Source organism: Cherax quadricarinatus, chromosome 31 (assembly GCF_038502225.1).
Source record: "Cherax quadricarinatus isolate ZL_2023a chromosome 31, ASM3850222v1, whole genome shotgun sequence".
NCBI lineage: Eukaryota > Metazoa > Arthropoda > Malacostraca > Decapoda > Parastacidae > Cherax > Cherax quadricarinatus.
Genome location: NC_091322.1, coordinates 3,326,546 through 3,347,127, shown reverse-complemented (window position 1 = coordinate 3,347,127; position 20,582 = coordinate 3,326,546). Strand labels below are relative to the sequence as shown.

The following is a 20,582-nucleotide window of genomic DNA, read 5'->3' as shown; positions in this document are numbered from 1 at the left end:
GCAATTCCTTCATCAAGATCATTGATATATATTATAAACAACAACGGGCCCAAGACTGATCCCTGTGGAACGCCACTTGTTACTGATCCCCACTCGGATTTAACCCCATTTATGGACACTCTCTGCTTCCTGTCTGTGAGCCATGACTCGATCCACGAGAGCACCCTTCCCCCAATGCCATGAGCTGCTACTTTCTTCAACAGTCTTTGGTGCGGAACTCTATCAAATGCCTTACTAAAATCTAAGTAAACAATATCAAATTCTTTATCGTGGTCAACAGCCTCAAAAGCTTTACTGAAGAAAGTTAATAAATTAGTTAGACAAGACCGGCCTCTTGTGAATCCATGCTGAGTATCATTAATCAAGCTATGCTTATCGAGATGGCTTCTTATAATCTCAGCTATAATTGACTCTAGCAACTTGCCTACAATTGAGGTCAGGCTTATTGGGCGGTAATTTGACGGTAACGACTTGTCCCCTGTTTTAAAAATAGGAATTACATTAGCCATCTTCCACATATCAGACACTACACCTGTTTGAAGAGATAAATTAAAAATATTAGTTAATGGCTCACAGACTTCCATTTTGCATTCCTTAAGGACCCTTGAAAAAACCTCATCAGGACCCGGTGACTTATTTTGCTTCAGTCGGTCTATCTGCTTCACAACCATTTCACTAGTGACTGTGATGTTACATAATTTATCTTCTTCTGATCCACTATAAAAATTAATTACCGGAATATTATTAGTGTCTTCCTGTGTAAAAACCGAGAGAAAATAATTATTTAAAATCGAGCACATTTCATTCTCTTTGTCAGTAAGATGCCCATAGTTATTTTTAAGGGGACCTATCTTATCTCTGACTTTTGTTCTATATACCTGGAAAAAACTTTTTGGGTTAGTTTTAGAATCCCTAGCAACTTTAATTTCATAGTCCCTTTTAGCTTTTCTTATCCCCTTTTTAATGTCCCTCTTAATGTCAATATACTGATTCATAAGATGACCCTCGCCTCTTTTGATACGCCTATAAATTCATTTCTTATGCCCTAGTAGATATTTCAGCCTATTATTCATCCATTTTGGGTCATTTCTATTTGATCTAATTTCCTTATAAGGGATAAACGTTCTTTGAGCAGCATGTATTGTGTTCAGAAAACTGTCATATTGATAGCTCTCTTCGTTACCCCAGTCAACAGATGATAAATGTTCTCTAAGCCCATCGTAATCTGCTAAGCGAAAATCTGGGACTGTTACTGAGTTATCCCTACTATCATACTTCCATTCAATTCTAAATGTAATTGATTTGTGGTCGCTAGCACCCAGTTCCTCTGAAACTTCTAAATTATTAACAAGGGATTCATTGTTTGCCAGCACTAAGTCAAGCAGGTTATTTCCCCTTGTAGGTTCTGTCACAAACTGCTTCAAAAAACAATCCTGAACTACTTCTAAGAAATCGTATGATTCTAAATTCCCAGTCAAGAAATTCCAATCAATATTACTAAAGTTAAAGTCTCCTAGAATTACTACATTATCGTGCCTTGTGGCCCTAACAATTTCCTCCCATAGTAGTCTCCCTTGGTCCCTATCTAAATTTGGGGGACGGTATATCACACCTAAAATTAATTTTTCATGCCCCTCTGAAAATTCTATCCAAACAGACTCTGTATGTGTTACTTCAGACTTAATACCCGTTTTTATGCAACAGTTCAAGCGATCTCGGACATACAATGCCACCCCACCTCCCTTCCCGATACTTCTATCTACTTGGAACAATTTAAAACATACTTACCTGGCACAGGAGATACCGTGATCACGAAGGCGGTTTTCCCAGGGCGAGGCTCACCATTGCACTCCGGTGGTGCTGACCCCTGCGATTAACCCAAATGTGGTTAACTCGAGTGCGAAATTTTTGTTAGCAGGGGACTGCGTTCGCGCTATCCCCTTAAATTTCATTGTCCTCATCGCCTCCGAGCCGTGTGGACGAGCTGCGCAGACGCTCCTGTTTGAGTTTGTTTTGCGCAGTTTACCTGATTGAGCTGCCCCTAGCGTTGGTTGGTGGAAACTTTATTTTCTCCAACATGGCGCTGAATAGCAGAAGAAGAATCAACACTGTCTGCATTGAGATGATCCGTGGTGCTGTCACAGGATCCAACATGGATTTATTACCAGCGATCATTCGCGATACCTATGGTATAGCAAATGAGGAGATATGTGGTGTCGCATTAAATGGAATGACAAGAATCTTCGTTAAGATGACGTCTGCACAAGTCTACGAGGCAGTGGTCGACAAGTATCAGGAGACCATCATACAGGTTAATACAGCTGTGTCGGTGAGACTTCATGATGTATCTCGACATTACACCTGGGTGAAAATCAGGAATGTGCCTTTTGAGGCGACTGATTTTGATATTACCAGTGAACTGCGTACTTATGGGACGGTTCACGTAGCCACAGCAGGGAGATGGGCAACTGGACCGTATGCAGGTGCGCTGGAAGGCGCGTATACAGTTAAAATGACTCTTCGGCACCCTATTCCTTCATATATTGTGTTGAAAGAATTAAGGACTCAAGTCTATGTAACGTATGCGGGGCAACAACGTACGTGTCGGCTATGTGGGTCATATGACCACATCGCGGCGCAGTGTGAGAAACGAAGTGGGTACCCGGCACAACAGCAACGGCAACAGCAGCAACAGCAACAGCAGCAACAGCAGCCAGTGGACGAGGTTGGCGATGAGCGAGAACAGTCTCTTGCTACACCGCCCCAACAACGGTTGTCATGGAGTGAGGAGGTAGACAAAGAAAAGGAGCTTGAATCGCCAGTTGTAACGCTACAAGGAGAATCTCAGTCATTGGACATACATAAGGTTTTTGAGGAGAGACTACCTAATATGGGTGAGGAAGTGGCGGCGTCTTTGGTAAAGGCGTTGGATGACTTGTTAGAGGGATCGGTCCTAGATCAGGTGGAAGACCCAGGCTCAGTTCTGGGGAAGGCTGTGAATGATGGTATGGCAGAAGATGACGGTTTGTCGACGAGAGAGTCTACAGGATTAACGGTGCATGCAGTAGAGGTGGAGGTGCATCAGGACGGTGCTTCAGATGTCAAAATGCAGGTGGAGGGCGGGACACGAAAGAGGACTGCAGCATCATCGGATTCTGATGATGTGCTAACTCCTGCCCAACGCCCTGGGAAAAAGTCTTGGGTGGAGGTACAGACGAGAGGGAATGGTGAACCCAAGGATCAAGGGATTGCAAAGGTGATTCCCAACAAAGGGGGGAGGGACAGAGGTGTTGCAAAACGAACTGGGGTAAAGTCAATGCCGGGGACAAAAGGAAAACCCATTTGTTGAATTCAAGTGTTTTACTATAAATATTAACGGGTTGAGAGCTGAGAGGAAGCTTAAGTGGTTTAATGAGTATTTGGTGCGACTTGGTGTGGATGTGGTATTCTTACAGGAACATAATTTTAGGCCTGGTTATGAGTTGGATATGAGTGGTTATAATGTGTACATGGAACATGCGACACGTTTGAAAGGTGGGGCTGCCATTTTGGTAAAGGAAACTAGCCCGTTTATAGTAAAGCGTAGTGAAGGGGGGGAGGGGAGGGTAATTAGAGTGGATGGAACCTGGGGTAGGGTTCCCATTAGTTTAGTATGTGTATATGGTCCGGCTGAGGGTGACGTGAGTATTAAAACTAAATTTGTTCGGGACGTGCTGGTCTATTTTTTACGTGGTTTACCGAATGTTGCAATAATAGGCGGAGATTGGAATTGCGTGATACGTCGTAAAGATGTGGAGCCCAGAGGTGCTGGGTGTTGTTTGGGTATATTGGGGGATATATTGACCGGGGTGGGGTTAAAGGATGTGTGTGGGGGGGGAGGGATGGTAGAGCATACCTTCATTAAACGAGGTTATGCGGCGAGGTTGGACCGAATGTACGTGCCTTGTGCGGTTACTGTGCGGAGGGTGGATGTGATAGATGTGGTTTTTTCGGATCATAGAGGAGTGGTAATAGATGTGGATATTGAGGGTGTGCCTCGGAGGGGTCCATCATTTTGGAAATTGAATGTAAAGTTATTAAAGGAAGAGGATAGTCTTTTGTCTTTTGGACATATGTGGGATCGTTTAGTGGTAGAAGCACCAGGGGATGTTGCCATGGTTAATTGGTGGGAAACAATAGCTAAAAAACGTATTAAGGAATATTATATTAATCGAGGGAAGAGATATAATCAGTTACAATACGGTTTTCAAAAATATTTAGAGGGGCAGTTGCGCGACTGTTATGCACAAATTAATGCTAATTATCCTGTTATTGAAATTGAAAGTTTGAAGGAAAATATCCGGAATTTACAAAATGAGAGGTTTGATGGGGAAAGGCTTAAGGGCGGGATTGAGGAGGTTTTGTGGGGAGATCGGCCGTCGGCGTGTGTGTTGCGGAGTCAACACACACGTCGCAAGGCAATGGAGTTAATGGGGTTGAATGTTCAGGTAGGTATGCAAGGGTATAAAGTGGACCAGGTGTTGACGACGACTGAGGGTATGAGTGGGTATATTGATGCTTGGGTTAAGTTGAAAACGCAAAGTGTGGGAATAAGTGAAATAGCATTACAGTCAATTGGAAGGTTTGTGCAGTGTGAGTTGACAGAGCATGATCGATTCGTTTTGGAAGGGCCGATAACGGAGTGCGAGACATGGGTAGCTTTATCCGGGGCGCAATTAGGAAAGGCACCAGGAATTGATGGGTTGCCCAGTGACTTTTATCTCCAAAATTGGAGCGTTTTAAAAGAATTTTTGGTAAGATTATTCAATATCATTAAGCGGGATCGGGTTTTAGGGGCACAGCAGCGGATGGCTGTGGTCGTTTTAGTGCCTAAAGGTGAGCCATTAACAGTTAAAGACTATCGTGCTATTTCGTTATTGTGTGGTGATTATAAGATTTTTGCAAGAATTTTAGCTAACAGAATAAAAAAGGTCCTGGGTAAAGTGATCGATAAGGGACAATATGGGGTGCCGGGAAGGTCTATGTATGACGGGCATGGTTTGATTAGAAGTTTTATTGAAGAAAGAGTAAAATTGGGAGTGGGGGGGGGGTGTTGGCTATAGATTGGGAGGCGGCATATGATAGTGTAGAAAGGGAAGCGTTATGGAAGATTATGAGATGGCAGGGGTTTGGAGAGGAAATTATATCATGGGCCAAATTAATGTATCAAGATGCATCCTTGCGGGTGCAGGTAAATGGAAGGTTAGGAGAACAAATTCAGATGAGCAGGGGTCTACGTCAAGGTTGTCCCCTTTCACAAATATTTTTTGCGTGTTTACAGGATCCCTTTTATAGAGGAATTAGGGTCTTATTGGCAGCAAATGGGGTTGGTGACGAAAGGGGTGGGGGGGCTGGCATTGTTGGATATGTTGATGACACAACGATTTTAGTAAGTGGTAACAGGGATTTGCCTCGGGTGGAAAAGTTAGTAAATGTTTTTGAAAAGGCTTCTGGCATGTCAATTAATAAGGAGAAAACGAAGTATATGGATCTTGGAGATAGGTTAAGTGAGGAATGTGAAGTAGTTGAAAGGTGGAAAAAGGTGGACCAATTACTGATATGTGGGATCGTTTATGTAAGTGATATCAAGTTAGCACAACAAATAAATTCAGTGCGTATTGTAGATGGTGTACTGAAGCGCCTCAGTGGTTTACGAGCTGCACACTTAACTTTGCATCAAAGAGTAATTACAACGAATGTCCTATTATATAGTAAACTTTGGCATGTAGCAGCAATATATCCGATACTTCGTAGTGAGATACAAAGGTTACAAAAGCGCGTTTTTAGATTCATTTGGGGTACTGGAAGCGAATGGTTAGGTAGAGCGGTTGTCACACTCCCGGTTGGCCGTGGAGGGCTGGGTCTTATAGCTGTTGAAAAGAGGATTATGAGTGTGTATTTGAAACGTAGTTATAAGCGGGAGGGGGGGGGGGCGAGGGAAGGCGGACTTCATAAGATACGTCAGGATATGCAACGGTGGTGGGTGGGTAGGGAGTTCATAATAGGTGAGGCAATGTTACGGGTCATCATAAACATGAGCGATCCTTCACATATTAAATTGGGAAACCTTGATGGGGTGGAAGGTAAGGCAGTGGTAGCAGTGGTAGAAGGTGTTTATCCGATGTATGATTGGCGTAATATCTCTGGGCGTTTGAACAAATTACGTTTAAAACCTAAAGTACGAGAAGTAATGTATAGATTTTTACATGGGATCTTACCGTCTGGAATGGTTTTATTCCATAAGAGAATACGGGAGGATGGGATATGCAAGGCTTGTGGTGGATGGGAGACTGTTTTCCATATAGTGTATTTTTGCGAATGTATTGAACTAATAAGGGTTTGGTTGGGTAAGGTAATAAGGTTAGTGGGAGGGGGGGGTTTGCAGGTGTTGAGGGTTTTAAGCTTAGACATAGGTGGGGTGAATCAGATGGTAGAGAATGCGGTAGGGTATATAATTACGGATTATATTTATATGTCTTGGGCTATGAGAGGAGCGAACGTGTGTGAAAGAATTAATGCATTAACAGCAACTTTTTATAGGACAAAGTGTAGAAATAAGGAGGTGTATGGGGGGAGATGGGAGAGGGATTTAAGTGAGGGTTATAGGAATTTCACTTTACGGGATTTACGGGAGTTGAAAGGCAGGTAAGGGGGATGAAATGGGCTGGTTTCCTAGAATGGGCGGTAGCATGATGAGTTTGATGAATGTTATATGAGGTATGTCCGGGGTGCAATTTTAACATTATTTGTTCTGAGTGTTTAAAAAAAAAAAAAAAAAAAAAAGTGACATTCTGCAGGCATGTCCCGACTTTTTGAATTAAACCACGTCTCAGTAATGGCAAATACATCTATGTTACCTGCACTAGCAACTAGTCTCAACTCGTCCATCTTATTCCTAGCACTGCGACTATTTGTGTAATAAATTTTTAATGACCCTCCACTCTCTTTACCCTTCCTGCTCCTTTCTGTTATTCCACTAAACCTATTACTGTCCTTGTCAATTAGTGCCACTGGCTTTCCAATATCCACCTCATTTTGCCTATTACTAGTTCTCCTAGTACTCAAGTTACTACCCTGCGACTTCACAGTTTTCCCGCCAAAACCCATACCACTAACTATCCCCATTCAGATTTCACTCCATTAATGGTAACTCTCTGCTTTCTATTGGTAAGCCATGCCTGAATCCATGCTAGAACTTTACCTTCTGTACCATGAGCTGCCACTTACTTCGTCACAGTTTTTAACGTAACGTAGAGTAGAAATTGTGAGATAGCTGTAACGTGGATATTCGGGCTCTAGCTTGGTTGTACAACAAAAATAAAGCAAGAAAAGAAGAAAGGAAAAAATCCTACCCGGATGGCAGAAAAAAAATATCAAATTCCAATACTGTAGCAGTCAGCATATCTTCTTGAATGAACTGTTGCTAGGGGCGTTGTTGAACCTAAATTGTTATGTGCAGGTGTTTACCTGGAGTTTACCTGGAGAGAGTTTCGGGGGTCAACGCCCCCGCGGCCCGGTCTGTGACCAGGCCTCCTGGTGGATCAGCGCCTGATCAACCAGGCTGTTGCTGCTGGCTGCACGCAAACCAACGTACGAGCCACAGCCCGGCTGATCAGGAACTGACTTTAGGTGCTTGTCCAGTGCCAGCTTGAAGACTGCCAGGGGTCTGTTGGTAATCCCCCTTATGTGTGCTGGGAGGCAGTTGAACAGTCTCGGGCCCCTGACACTTATTGTATGGTCTCTTAACGTGCTAGTGACACCCCTGCTTTTCATTGGGGGGATGGTGCATCGTCTGCCAAGTCTTTTGCTTTCGTAGTGAGTGATTTTCGTGTGCAAGTTCGGTACTAGTCAGGTGTGTTCTCCAGGCCGGCACGACACGTTCCAGAAGTAGATCACTGGTGGAGGAACTGCTCTGTGGCGGCTCTCTTTGGAAAATTATTAACAACGGAAATGCTTTTTTACAAGTAGAGTGACAGCTTTACAAAATCGCCAAGGCAAATCACCAAGAAATTCACATTACTGCATTATAGCGCTCTACAAAATATTACCACTATGAAACTAAAATCTTGGGGAAAAGTACACAATAAATATGATAAAATTTCCAAAAATATTATATAATAGGAAGTACTGCAAATTTTGTGGCTCGGAAGAGAATGTTAATTCTACAACTCATTTCGGCTGACAGGCAGCTGGGGTGTTTAGGATACGATCGGACACGAATCAGTATCAAGTAAATGCAGCTCTACAGAATATATAGATACTGAATTAGAGGATTGGGATAAATCACGTCATTAAAAGTTGAGGATGAATAGGTGTTGCCTTCTACGTTACATTGAGCTCTGTCTCAAAGCTTGTTCTTGGGACTGGACTCCGCATTATTGTTTATAAACTTCATGTAGCCCATTTGAGTTTCTCTAACTTGCTTTGCTTTTCTCTCCTGATGTCTCCTGTCTCCTTCCTCCTGATACATCTCCTTCCTCTTGATAACTCTCATCCCTTTTTCCCAGTGCTTCCTTTCTTCTTTCTGATGCCTCCGCCTCTCGAATGCCTCTTCTCTCCTGATGCCGCCTTTGTTAGTACTGTATAATGTTAGTTACACTGAAGGTATCCTCCCTAATTTTTGATACATTAATACTAACCTTATTGACTATTTGTCTTGGTAAAACATTTGAAAGAATGATACTAAATAGATTATACTATAAAATAAAACATCAACTCTCACCTCGTCTCGATGGTATTATAAACAGGAAAAGTTAACAAAATTGTATTACCACCTTCTTGACTGTACACTCTTCTATTGGTTTTACCACGTTTATTGATTGAAAATCTGCGTTTTCTATCCAAAATAGAACTAGCCAAGATGAATTTTGATGGTAACGTAACTTGTTCAGAAAGGGTAATAGGCTATCTGTATAACAAAGTACTCTGTTTTCTACCAGGGTTTTAGAAGTAAGACTAAAAAATTTTAAGCAACAATATCACAAGGTGTTCTCCATCTCATGATATTGATTGTGAGGGAAAAGTTCAATAGATAGGAGTAGCGAGGGAGTATATAGTAACAATAGTTTCATTGCTGGCTACTTGTTAAGGTAGGTTAAGTGAAAACCGACAGCTGCAACCGCTGTTCGCCACACAGTGGCCCCCAATACAAAGTAGAAATGGGTAAGGAGAGTAGAAGTATGAGGTAATCAGTCCCTCAACCTGGATTCGATGTGTTCAGTCCATCACTCTTGTAGTAAGTGCAGCATAGGGCCAGAGAGGTGGCTTATATACTTTTGCCACTAATGTAAGTAGGTCATCGTCCAAAGGTTTGGGCAAGCGTTGAAGTCTTTGTACCCCCTCCCCGAAAGTGATAGTTTGATTGCCGGCTGCTTGTTAATTAAGGTAGGGTCAGTCTAGCTCCCGCTATCCCTTGCCCCTCCCTTCTCCCCTCCCCCCCCCCCCCTCCGAAAGGTGACGTGTGGGGCTCAGGTCAAACAGTAAATCACTCGACTCACAGCTCCCGACACTACTCTTGAAAGCAGGGTCACCTGCTAATCAACGAGTAGAAATTGAAGGAGACGGACTAACTTTCTGAGGCGTCCCAACTTCTGATCCACTTACCTGTTTGTGTATGCAAGTAGCAGGATATAACCCCTCATCATTGCAGTGGAAAAAACCTGCTTTCCTGTCATCTGGAAGTATTATTGACGGCTAGAAAATCTGTGAAGAACGAGCCGGTGGGTTGTCATCAACACCTGCGACCCCTCCCCCCATCATCGGCAACGGCTACAATTTCAACAACACGCAGTGTCACCAACACCAGACACCCAAGTTTTATATATATATATTAGCATTGAATTCAGATATCATTTATATTTTTCATTTTTCATTTTCTTTAAGGTAGGATTAATATTTCATATTTAAGTGTTTTATATTGTACATTTTCTAAATAATAAAGTGTTTATGTTTGTAAGTTTTTGTTCTTTTTCTATTCATTAATTTTCCTGAGGAGGAGCCAGCCTTGGTAATACTGTCTGAAGTTGTTACAGGGCTGAGTAAGCCTTCACAAGTGGCGACCTTGCCAGGATCAACTCGACTGAATCAAGATTCAACTCCATCTCAAATCTACCATTGGAACTTCAATGCCGCATACCACAGACGGTTACCACCAGCCATGAGTAATCATTCTCTATGGTAGGACTACAGTACAGGTATTTAAAAGATTTGGTTATTGTTATAGTCTCAATTTATTGTAAGTCAAGTCAGGCAGGATATAATATTTAATTCTGCCACCTTTTTGTTCGAGCTTGAAACACTTTGGAGGATTAGACTCTAGGGACCCGAGATTTTCCAGTGACAATTTGTTTCATTGAGCTCTTTATTTTATCAAGGGAACTGTCGTAGGACACTCTTGATTTGTTGGTGAGAAGATTGGATGGTCAAGTGATCCCATTCTACTTACTGTTTGCTCGGAGCCGGCATAGAACCCTTCGTTTTCATTAATACATATTGTTTAATTGAAGCAGGGATCGAGCCCTCTGGTTTATTTACAGTTTGAGCGGAGCAGGAATTGAACCCTCCGTTTTCTTTAATACCCGTTTCATTTCCCCTGATAGTTTAAGTTATTCTTGCAAGTATGGAGGAATACCAGTTTTGGATGAACGCTGGAAGTAAGTTAGGAATAACAGGGAAAAATTTAGAATCTTTCATTAATGCTAAGATCCAGAAAAGACTTGAAAGAGAGAGAATTGAGAGAGAAGAAAGACAGTTAGAAAGGGAAAGAGAAGAAGAAAATGAGAGAGAGAGAAGAAAAGAAGAACAAAAGAGAGAGAGTGAATCGAAAGAGAAGAGAAAAAGGAGAGAGAGAATTGAGAGAGAAATCCAAGAAAGACAGTTAGAAAGAGAGAGAGAAGACAAAAAGGAGCGTGATAGACTTGATCGTGAGGAGAGAGCTAGAGTACGTGAAGAACAAGTTAAATTAAGAGAACTTGAGGAAAGAGCAAAGGATAGAGAAGTTGAGGAAAAAGCTAGAGAACGTGAGGAAAAAGCTAGAGAACGTGAGGAAAAAGCTAGAGAACGTGAGGAAAAAGCTAGAGAACGTGAGGAAAAAGCTAGAGAACTCGAGTTAATAGAGAGAGAAAAGGATCGCGAGCTCGAAAAAGCTCGCCTTGAATTAGAGAATAAAAAGTTAACTCTTACACAACAACAATTAGAGGAAGGAGTAATTGAACATCATGCAGCTAGTGCACATATTCCAACACCTAATTTACCTCCCTTCACAGAGGGTGAAGACATTACTTCATACATTATCAGGTTTGAAAATACCGCTACCCTCTGTGAATGGCCTGCTGACACCTGGGCTACCAGGTTAGGAATGTTATTTTCTGGTACAGCTTTGAATATCTATGCAACTTTGTCGCAGGATATCATATGTAATTATAACCTACTGAAGAAGGCAATCCTTAAAGCATATCAAAAAACCACAAATTCTTACAGGAAAGATTTCAGGTATGCCACCTTACAGCCTGGCCAAAACTTTCAGCAGTTACAAGTAACACTCTTTCGTTTGTTCGACTTTTGGATAGAGAGTTCAGGAATTGATCACAGTTATGAATCTCTTAGAGACTTCATGGTTGCTGACCAGTTCCTGACAGCTCTTCCTCACCAGATACGAACATTCATCAGAGAACGTAACCTGATTAAAGCTGAGGAAGTTGCTGAGGCTGCTGACCTGTATGCTGAGGCTCACAATTCCTATAAAGACCTAAAGGGATCGAACCCTAAGGGCAAGGGTTCATCAGACCTTAAGAAATCAAAGCCTCTAGTGGAAAGTAAAATGACTTCTTTTATTCCTGTTTGTCATTTGTGTGGTGTTAAGGGACATAAACGTCCAGATTGTCCTTCTAAGAAGGTCCAAAAAGTTGGAAGATGTTTTAAAGACTGTAATGACCAAGCACCCTTCTGTTCAGGAACAGTTAATGGACTTAATGTATCTACCATTTTACGAGACACTGGATGCACATGTATAGTCATTTCTGATAAGCTGTTCCCTAATCTTAAAGAAACTCATTCCTCTGCTATACTTTCAGACTACTTGGGCCGTACGGACACTTTTCCTACCATCCGTTGTTACATTAGGTCTAAATGGTTCACAGGTTGGTCTGAAGCCGTACTAGCTCCCATCACTTCTTGCTCCGTACTAATAGGTAATGTAAAAGGTGCCATTCTTCCTTCTGAGGTTGACCTTTCATCACCAAAGGTGGACATAAGCTTTTCAGATCCTCTTCCTGTAGAGTCAGAGAAGCCCCTCGAAAGTTCAGATGAGACAATGTCTCGCGAGATTCATGTGGGATTAAAAACCAGTGATGCTACTCTCGAAAGCGAGGTAGTAGGATCACCGGTTCACTTGTTAGATGAAAGTGAAGATATCACCTCCGATACCATAAATGTCTTGACTAGGGCTCAGACCAAAGCCCAGGCTTCTCCTACTATCCATCCTTTGATTTTCCCTGACTTTAAGCCTTTAGATATATCGAAGGACTCCTTTGTCAATTTACAACGTAATTGCCCTTCTCTTCAGAATTGCCATAATGCCGCTAAACAAAATCAAGTTATCCAAAGGAAAAACTTTTCATATAAATTTGAATATATAAAAGGTATCTTGTACAAGTCAGTATTCAAATTAAATTCAGATGAGATAGACTATTCCATCTTAGTTGTTCCAAGTCAATGCAGAGAGACTGTTCTTAAAATGGCTCATGACCTGCCAGTGGCCGGACATTTCTCGCATCGTAAAACCTTAAATAAAATTAGGGAAACCTATTTTTGGCCAAAAATGTCCTCAGATGTCACTACTTATTGTAGATCGTGTAAAGTTTGCCAACTGTCATCCTCCCGAGGTACCAGGCGAGTACCTATGGTCAAAATGCCAGTCTTTACGGTACCCTTTGAAAGAGTAGCTATTGACATCGTTGGTCCTTTATCTCCACTTTCATCTGGGGGACATAGATATATATTAACATTAGTTGATTATGCTTCGAGTTTCCCTGAAGCCGTTCCCTTAAAGACCATAACTACTACAGAGGTGGCTGAAGCCCTTTTGTCCATCTTCTCCAGAGTGGGCATCCCTAGAGAAATTTTGTCTGACCGTGGGACACAATTCACATCTGACTTAATGCAACATCTATACCAACTTCTGGGAGTGAAGCCTCTCTTCACCACACCCTATCATCCCAGCTGTAATGGGAGGATTGAGCGCCAGCATTCGATTCTCAAGTCTATTTTAAGGAAACTTTGCTCCCTTAAACCTAAGGAGTGGCATCGTTACCTACCCTGTGCTTTGTTTGCCATGAGGGAAGTTCCCAGTGACTCTTTGGGGTTTTCACCTTTTGAACTTCTCTATGGTAGACAGGCCAGAGGCCCATTGTCCATCCTTCATGACTTATGGACTAATGAGGAGGTGAGTGCTGAGGTTCAGTCTTCTTACCAGTTTCTCCTTGACCTTAGATCCAAACTTGAGGAGACCTCTAACATAGTTTCGAAAAACCTAAGCTTGTCAATGGACCAGTACAAAACCTATTTTGATTCCAAAAGTCAGAGGAGAAGTTTTAAAGTAGGGGATGAAGTTCTTGTACTTTTGCCTATCAAGTCAAATAAATTATTAGTAGCATGGAAAGGTCCATATAAAGTATTAAAAATTTGTGGGAAAGTTGACTACCTCATAGAAGTCAAGGGGAAACCTAAGCTTTATCATATCAACATCCTTAAGAAATATTACCGAAGAAATTCGGTTAACTGCCTTAATAACTTTGACTTAGTTTTTCCACACAAACTTGATAAAACAACTGAAGAATGTAAGGTGTGCGTAATTGACACCTCTGACTTAGACTATGATGAAGAACTACATGACTTGGTGACTCTTGACCACTCGGACGCAACCAACATTAATATTAATGAATCTTTGGGTGACCATAAGAGACATGAACTACTTCAATGTGTGAGTAACTTTTCAGACGTCTTTACTGATATTCCAGGTGTTACCTCCACGGTAGTCCATAAGATTGACTTAGTAACGGACAATCCTATCAAACGAAAATTATACCCAGTTCCAGTTCACCTTAGGGATGCATTTGACCGAGAGGTAGACAAATTATTAAAACTAAAGATCATTGAACCTTCAGTATCTGCATATTGCTCACCAGTAGTCATGGTTAAGAAGGAGGATAATTCATATAGACTTGCTATTGACTTCAGAGGCCTTAATGCTATAACTCGGTGGGATCCTGAGCCTATGCCCTTAATAGATAGCGATCTACACAAATTTTATGACTCTTCCTTCTTTTCAGAGATTGATATTGCGCAGGCATATTCTCAAGTAATGTTAGATCCTTCTTCTAAGCAGTACACCGCTTTTCCTACACACCAAGGACTGATGCAATGTAGAACTATGCCCTTCGGTTTGGTAACTGCCTGTGCTACCTACGTTAGACTGATGAGAAAGGTCTTGGGTAATATGCCAAATGTTTCAGTTTATTTTGATAACATTTACGTAATGACATCCACGTGGGGCGAACATGTCCAAACATTAACATCAGTTTTGCATAGGTTACGCTCACATGGCCTCACTGCCAAGCCAAAGAAATGCTTCCTTGGGTATAACAAGATTAGATATCTTGGACTGATACTTTCTAATAACTCGCTTCAGCCTCTTCCCAGTAAGATCAAAGCTTTATTAGAATTTAAATTCCCCAAAACCAAGAAGCTCATGCATAGCTTTCTTGGTTCTGTAAATTTTTATGCACGGTTTATCCCGAACCTTACTGATCTTACAGGCATCTTATCCGACTTCCTTAAAAAGTCTGTGAAGGAACCTCTTGAACTTTCCGACGTAGCTCGGGAAAAGTTTAATGAGATTAAAAGTATCTTTCGAAAGATCCTATACTTAAGATTCCAGATATTAATAAAACATTTTGTTTAAGAACTGATGCCTCCAATACTGGCTTAGGTGCGGTGTTACTACAATACCATGATGGTACTCCCTTCCCTGTATGCTTCCTAAGCCGGAAACTCCTTCCTGCAGAAACGAGATACTCCACCATAGAAAAGGAATGTTTGGCCCTTGTGTGGGGTATCTCCAAACTTAAATTTTATTTGCTGGGAAAAGAATTCATTTTAGAAACGGACCACAAACCTTTGATATACCTAGAAACTTTTAAGGGAACCAACAGTCGCCTCTTGAGGTGGACATTGGCACTCCAGGCTTTTAAGTTCCATATTGTGTATATCAATGGCTCATCCAATTATTTCTCTGACTGGTTAAGTTGTGACAGTCAGTAGAAGATTTGTTGCCTTACGCGACTTCCACATGTTAGAACTTTTTCCTCACCTATTCTTCTTATACTCCTTGACTATAAGTTTTGGTATGGGGGAGTGTGAGGGAAAAGTTCAATAGATAGGAGTAGCGAGGGAGTATATAGTAACAATAGTTTCACTGCCGGCTACTTGTTAAGGTAGGGTAAGTCCAGCTCCCACTTTTCCCCTCCCCTTTTTCCCCCTCCCCGAAAGTGATAGTTTGATTGCCGGCTGCTTGTTAAGGTAGGGTCAGTCTAGCTCCCGCTATCCCTTCCCCTCCCTTCTCCCCCCCCCTCCGAAAGGTGACGTGTGGGGCTCAGGTCAAACAGTAAATCACTCCACTCACAGCTCCCGGCATTACTCTTGAAAGGACAGAGAGGGTCACCTGCTAATCAACGAGTAGAAATTGGAGGAGACGGACTAACGTTCTGAGGCGTCCCAACTTCTGATCCACTTACCTGTTTGTGTATGCAAGTAGCAGGATATAACCCCTCATCATTGCAGTGGGAAAAAACCTGCTTTCCTGTCATTTGGATGGATTATTGACGGCTAGAAAAACTGTGAAGAACGAGCCGGTGGGTTGTCATCAACACCTGCGACCCCCCCCCATCATCGGCAACGGCTACGATTTCAACAACACGCAGTGTCACCAACACCAGACACCCAAGTTTTATATATATATATATTAGCGTTGAATTCAGATATCATTTATATTTTTCATTTTTCATTTTCTTTAAGGTAGGATTAATATTTAATATTTAAAGTGTTTTATATTTTATATTTTCTAAATAATAAAGTGTTTATGTTTGTAAGCTTTTGTTCTTTTTCTATTCATTAATTTTCCTGAGGAGGAGCCAGCCTTGGTAATACTGTCTGAAGTTGTTACAGGGCTGAGTAAGCCTTCACATTGATTAATGCTTTTCTGAAAGGCCTACCTCCGCACCTCAAATGAACTTGTAGCTATAAGCTATGCTGATGACATGATGCAAGCGGCATGAGTACCATTCGTAATGAAGTTCAAATAGTTTATAAATAATTGACTAGGGCTGATATATTCATGATTCACAATATATACCCCACCCATTTATCTTCCAGGTGAACACGTCAGTTACGCTAAATCTTAGTTGTCGTTGTGTAAACCTACCCTTCACTAAATCCACCATACCACAACTAAAATAGATATGCCATAATAGGCTAAATGCTCTGATTGTTGCTGGGTACAACTTTAACTATGGTGATAATGTAAGAATAGTGAGAATGATGTACATAGCCTATATTAGATTCTTAATTATGCTGCACGTATGTTGATATTGGCTACAGAAAAAATTCCTGCGCTTGGAGTTAATTCAAGGCAGAGTCCTCAGACTTATTCTTGGATGTAATACAAACACCAAGATTCTTACTGTGAGGAAGGAGCTTGGTATACCTATAATTAGTGATAGGATATTTGACCTTAACAGTGTAACTGGTATTTAAAATGTTGAGTAATGAATCTGACAATCACTATAAATCTTGCTGGATGTCGATAAGTAAATAAACAAAAACCTAAATGAACTATGAAACCATGCTGTTATATTCTATAGCTTGCATGAACTATAACGCTATAAACAAGAGCATTTGATACCTACATGGGAGTTGTATTCATATAATATCACATATATTAAAGCCCCTCTCAGTGAGCTCAACACTGGTAATCCCTTCCTTAAATCAGTAACACAGACAACTAACTACCCAACAAGAAATTTCTCTTAACTGCCAGTAAGAAAATCTTACGAATTATCTACATTCATAGATTTAAACTTCTCTGGATAAGAAGTATAGCAAGCATGTTAAATGAAGCATAAGAATTATCTACATTCATAGATTTAAACTTCTCTGGATAAGAAGTATAGCAAGCATGTTAAATGAAGCATAAGAATAAACAACTGGGGTTCTACATTGTAAAGTCAGTTGTTCCGTCAGAACATTAAAGTTTGGCACTCTTCCTCCAACAAGAATAATAATTTTGAGACGTATCTGTGTCGACTAAGGATCGAACTTTTACACCTCACCCGTAGTCACATGTTTACAGGTGCTATGGTTCCCACTCCGTAGCCTTGACGTGCCATTGACTGTGTAACAAATTTTATTTGCCCATAGCTTAGGCCTTTTGACTTTTGTCATGGTTTTTATTATTAGTGGGATGTCTGTAGGGACCTCGGGAAACTTTTCGTAGTCTTGACATAAAATAAAAATTTCCCACTATCTCAAACTAAAAATGGACAAATCTGCACCAACACACAAAATTCACTCTGTGCCTACGTTGAAATAAGGGGCACCTTTTTTAAAGGTTTGAAGCTACGCTGATAAGGACTTTAGAGGTTATTGGAGCCATTCCAGGATGCTGGGAATGGGTTCAACAACTTTGGTCATAGGACACATGCACATGTTACTTCCAAGAACCTAGCCATAGTTACCATACACAAACATTAAAAATTTGAAGTCGATCGGATGAGGCATTTTCGAGTTATAAGCGAAATAAGAACGCGAAGTTTGAGGAAGAAAAAATGGCAACCACTTCAATGCCCCCTTCAGGGATACTAGAGTCCTCTTGATGTCTCCTCTTCCTCCTGATATTCCCTCCTTCTTGATAACTCCTCCTCATCTTCCTCATGATCTTCCCTCCCTCTTGATGCCTCCTCCTGATCTTCCCTCCCTCTTAATGCCGCCTCCTCTTCCTCCTGATCTTCCCTCATTGATGCATCACTCCCATCCCTGATGCCTCCTCCCTTCCTCCTCATCTCTCTTCTCTTCCTTCTCCTCCATCCTCCCTTCCTCTTCATCTCTCCTCCCTCCCTCTTCATCCCTCCTCCTCCTCTCTCCTCCCTCCCCATCCCTCCTCATCCCTCCACCCTTCCTCCTCATGCCTCATCTTTTTCCTTCTCCCCTCCTTCTCTCTCCTCTCTCTCCTTCCATCGTGTTAACACTTTATAAGGTAATTTTGTTGAGAATTAAAATTAATATTTGAAAAATTAAACGCCTTGTCTCCATAGCAACTTAAAAATTTTCGTTTAAAATTTTTTGTTTAAGATTTTTCGCTGTATTAAATCAAATTCTGACTCTCACGACTGAAATGAAAATGGAGTGTGTGTGTGTGTGTGTGTTGTGTTTGTGTGCGTGTATTGTGTGTGTGTGTGTGTTGTGTTTGTGTGCGTGTATTTTGTGTGTGAGTGTGTTGTGTTTGTGTGCGTGTATTGTGTGTGTTGTGTTTGTGTGCGTGTATTGTGTGTGTGTGTGTGTTGTGTTTGTGTGCGTGTATTGTGTGTGTGAGTGTGTTGTGTTTGTGTGCGTGTATTGTGTGTGTGTGTGTGTGTGTTGTGTTTGTGTGCGTGTATTGTGTGTGTGTGTGTGTGTGTGTGTGTGTGAGTGTTTGTGTGCGTGTATTGTACTCACCTAGTTGTACTCACCTAGTTGAGGTTGCGGGGGTCGAGTCCGAGCTCCTGGCCCCGCCTCTTCACTGATCGCTACTAGGTCACTCTCCCTGAGCCGTGAGCTTTATCATACCTCTGCTTAAAGCTATGTATGGATCCAGCCTCCACTACATCGCTTCCCAAACTATTCCACTTACTGACTACTCTGTGGCTGAAGAAATACTTCCTAACATCCCTGTGATTCATCTGTGTCTTCAGCTTCCAACTGTGTCCCCTTGTTACTGTGTCCAATCTCTGGAACATCCTGTCTTTGTCCACCTTGTCAATTCCTCTCAGTATTTTGTATGTCGTTATCATGTCCCCCCTATCTCTCCTGTCCTCCAGTGTCGTCAGGTTGATTTCCCTTAACCTCTCCTCGTAGGACATACCTCTTAGCTCTGGGACTAGTCTTGTTGCAAACCTTTGCACTTTCTCTAGTTTCTTCACGTGCTTGGCTAGGTGTGGGTTCCAAACTGGTGCCACATACTCCAATATGGGCCTAACATACACGGTGTACAGGGTCCTGAATGATTCCTTATTAAGATGTCGGAATGCTGTTCTGAGGTTTGTGTGTGTGTGTCTGTGTGTGTAGTGTGTGTGTGTGTGTGTGTGTGTGTGTGTTGTGTGTGTATGTGTGGGTGTATTGTGTGTGTATTGTGTGTGCATGTGTGTGTGTGTGTGTGTGTGTTTTGTGTATATGTATTGTTTGTGTGTGTATTGTGTGTGTATGTTTGTGTATATTATGTGATTGTGTATGTGTGTGTGTGTGTTTTGTGTGTATGTATTGTGTGTGTTTGTGTGTGTGTATTCTGTGTTTGTATGTTTGCGTGTATTTGTGTGTGTGTGTGTGTGTGTGTGTGTGTATTGTGTGTGTGTATTGCGTTTGTGTGTGTTATGTGTGTGTGTGTGTGTGTGTGTGTGTGTGTGTGTGTGTGTGTGTGTGTGTGTGTGTGTATTGTGTGTTTGTATATTGTGTGTGTATATGTGTGCGTGTGTGTGTGTTTGTGTGTGTGTGTGTGTGTGTGTGAGTGTTTGTGTGCGTGTATTGTGTGTGTGTGTGTGTCTGTGTGTGTATTGTGTGTGTGTGTGCTCACTCACCTAGTTGTACTCACCTAGTTGAGGTTGCGGGGGTCGAGTCCGAGCTCCTGGCCCCGCCTCTTCACTGATCGCTACTAGGTCACTCTCCCTGAGCCGTGAGCTTTATCATACCTCTGCTTAAAGCTATGTATGGATCCTGCCTCCACTACATCGCTTCCCAAACTATTCCACTTACTGACTACTCTGTGGCTGAAGAAATACTTCCTAACATCCCTGTGATTCATCTGTGTCTTCAGCTTCCAACTGTGTCCCCTTGTTACTGTGTCCAATCTCTGGAACATCCTGTCTTTGTCCACCTTGTCAATCAATTCCTCTCAGTATTTTGTATGTCGTTATCATGTCCCCCCTATCTCTCCTGTCCTGTGTGTGTGTGTTGTGTGTGTATGTGTGGGTGTATTGTGTGTGTATTGTGTGTGCATGTGTGTGTGTGTTTTGTGTATATGTATTGTTTGTGTGTGTATTGTGTGTGTTTGTATGTTTGTGTGTATTATGTGATTGTGTATGTGTGTGTGTGTGTGTGTTTTGTGTGTATGTATTGTGTGTGTATTGTGTTTGTATGTTTGTGTGTATTGTGTGTGTGTGTGTGTGTGTGTGTGTGTGTGTGTGTGTGTGTTGTGTATGTATTGTGTGTGTGTGTATTGTGTGTTTGTGTGTGTTATGTGT

At 41.7% G+C, this 20,582-nt stretch overlaps 1 protein-coding gene and 1 non-coding gene across 2 annotated transcripts in view; both read left to right on the top strand.

Annotated features, from left to right (window-relative positions):
* Nucleotides 1-20,582, top strand: part of LOC128699181 (uncharacterized) — a 1,354,363-nt gene that overhangs the window by 365,085 nt on the left and 968,696 nt on the right. The window lies entirely within an intron of this gene.
* LOC128690984 (U1 spliceosomal RNA) lies at nt 1,781-1,943 on the top strand. Its single transcript, XR_008407380.2, has one exon. It is a non-coding gene; the product is annotated as a U1 spliceosomal RNA (small nuclear RNA).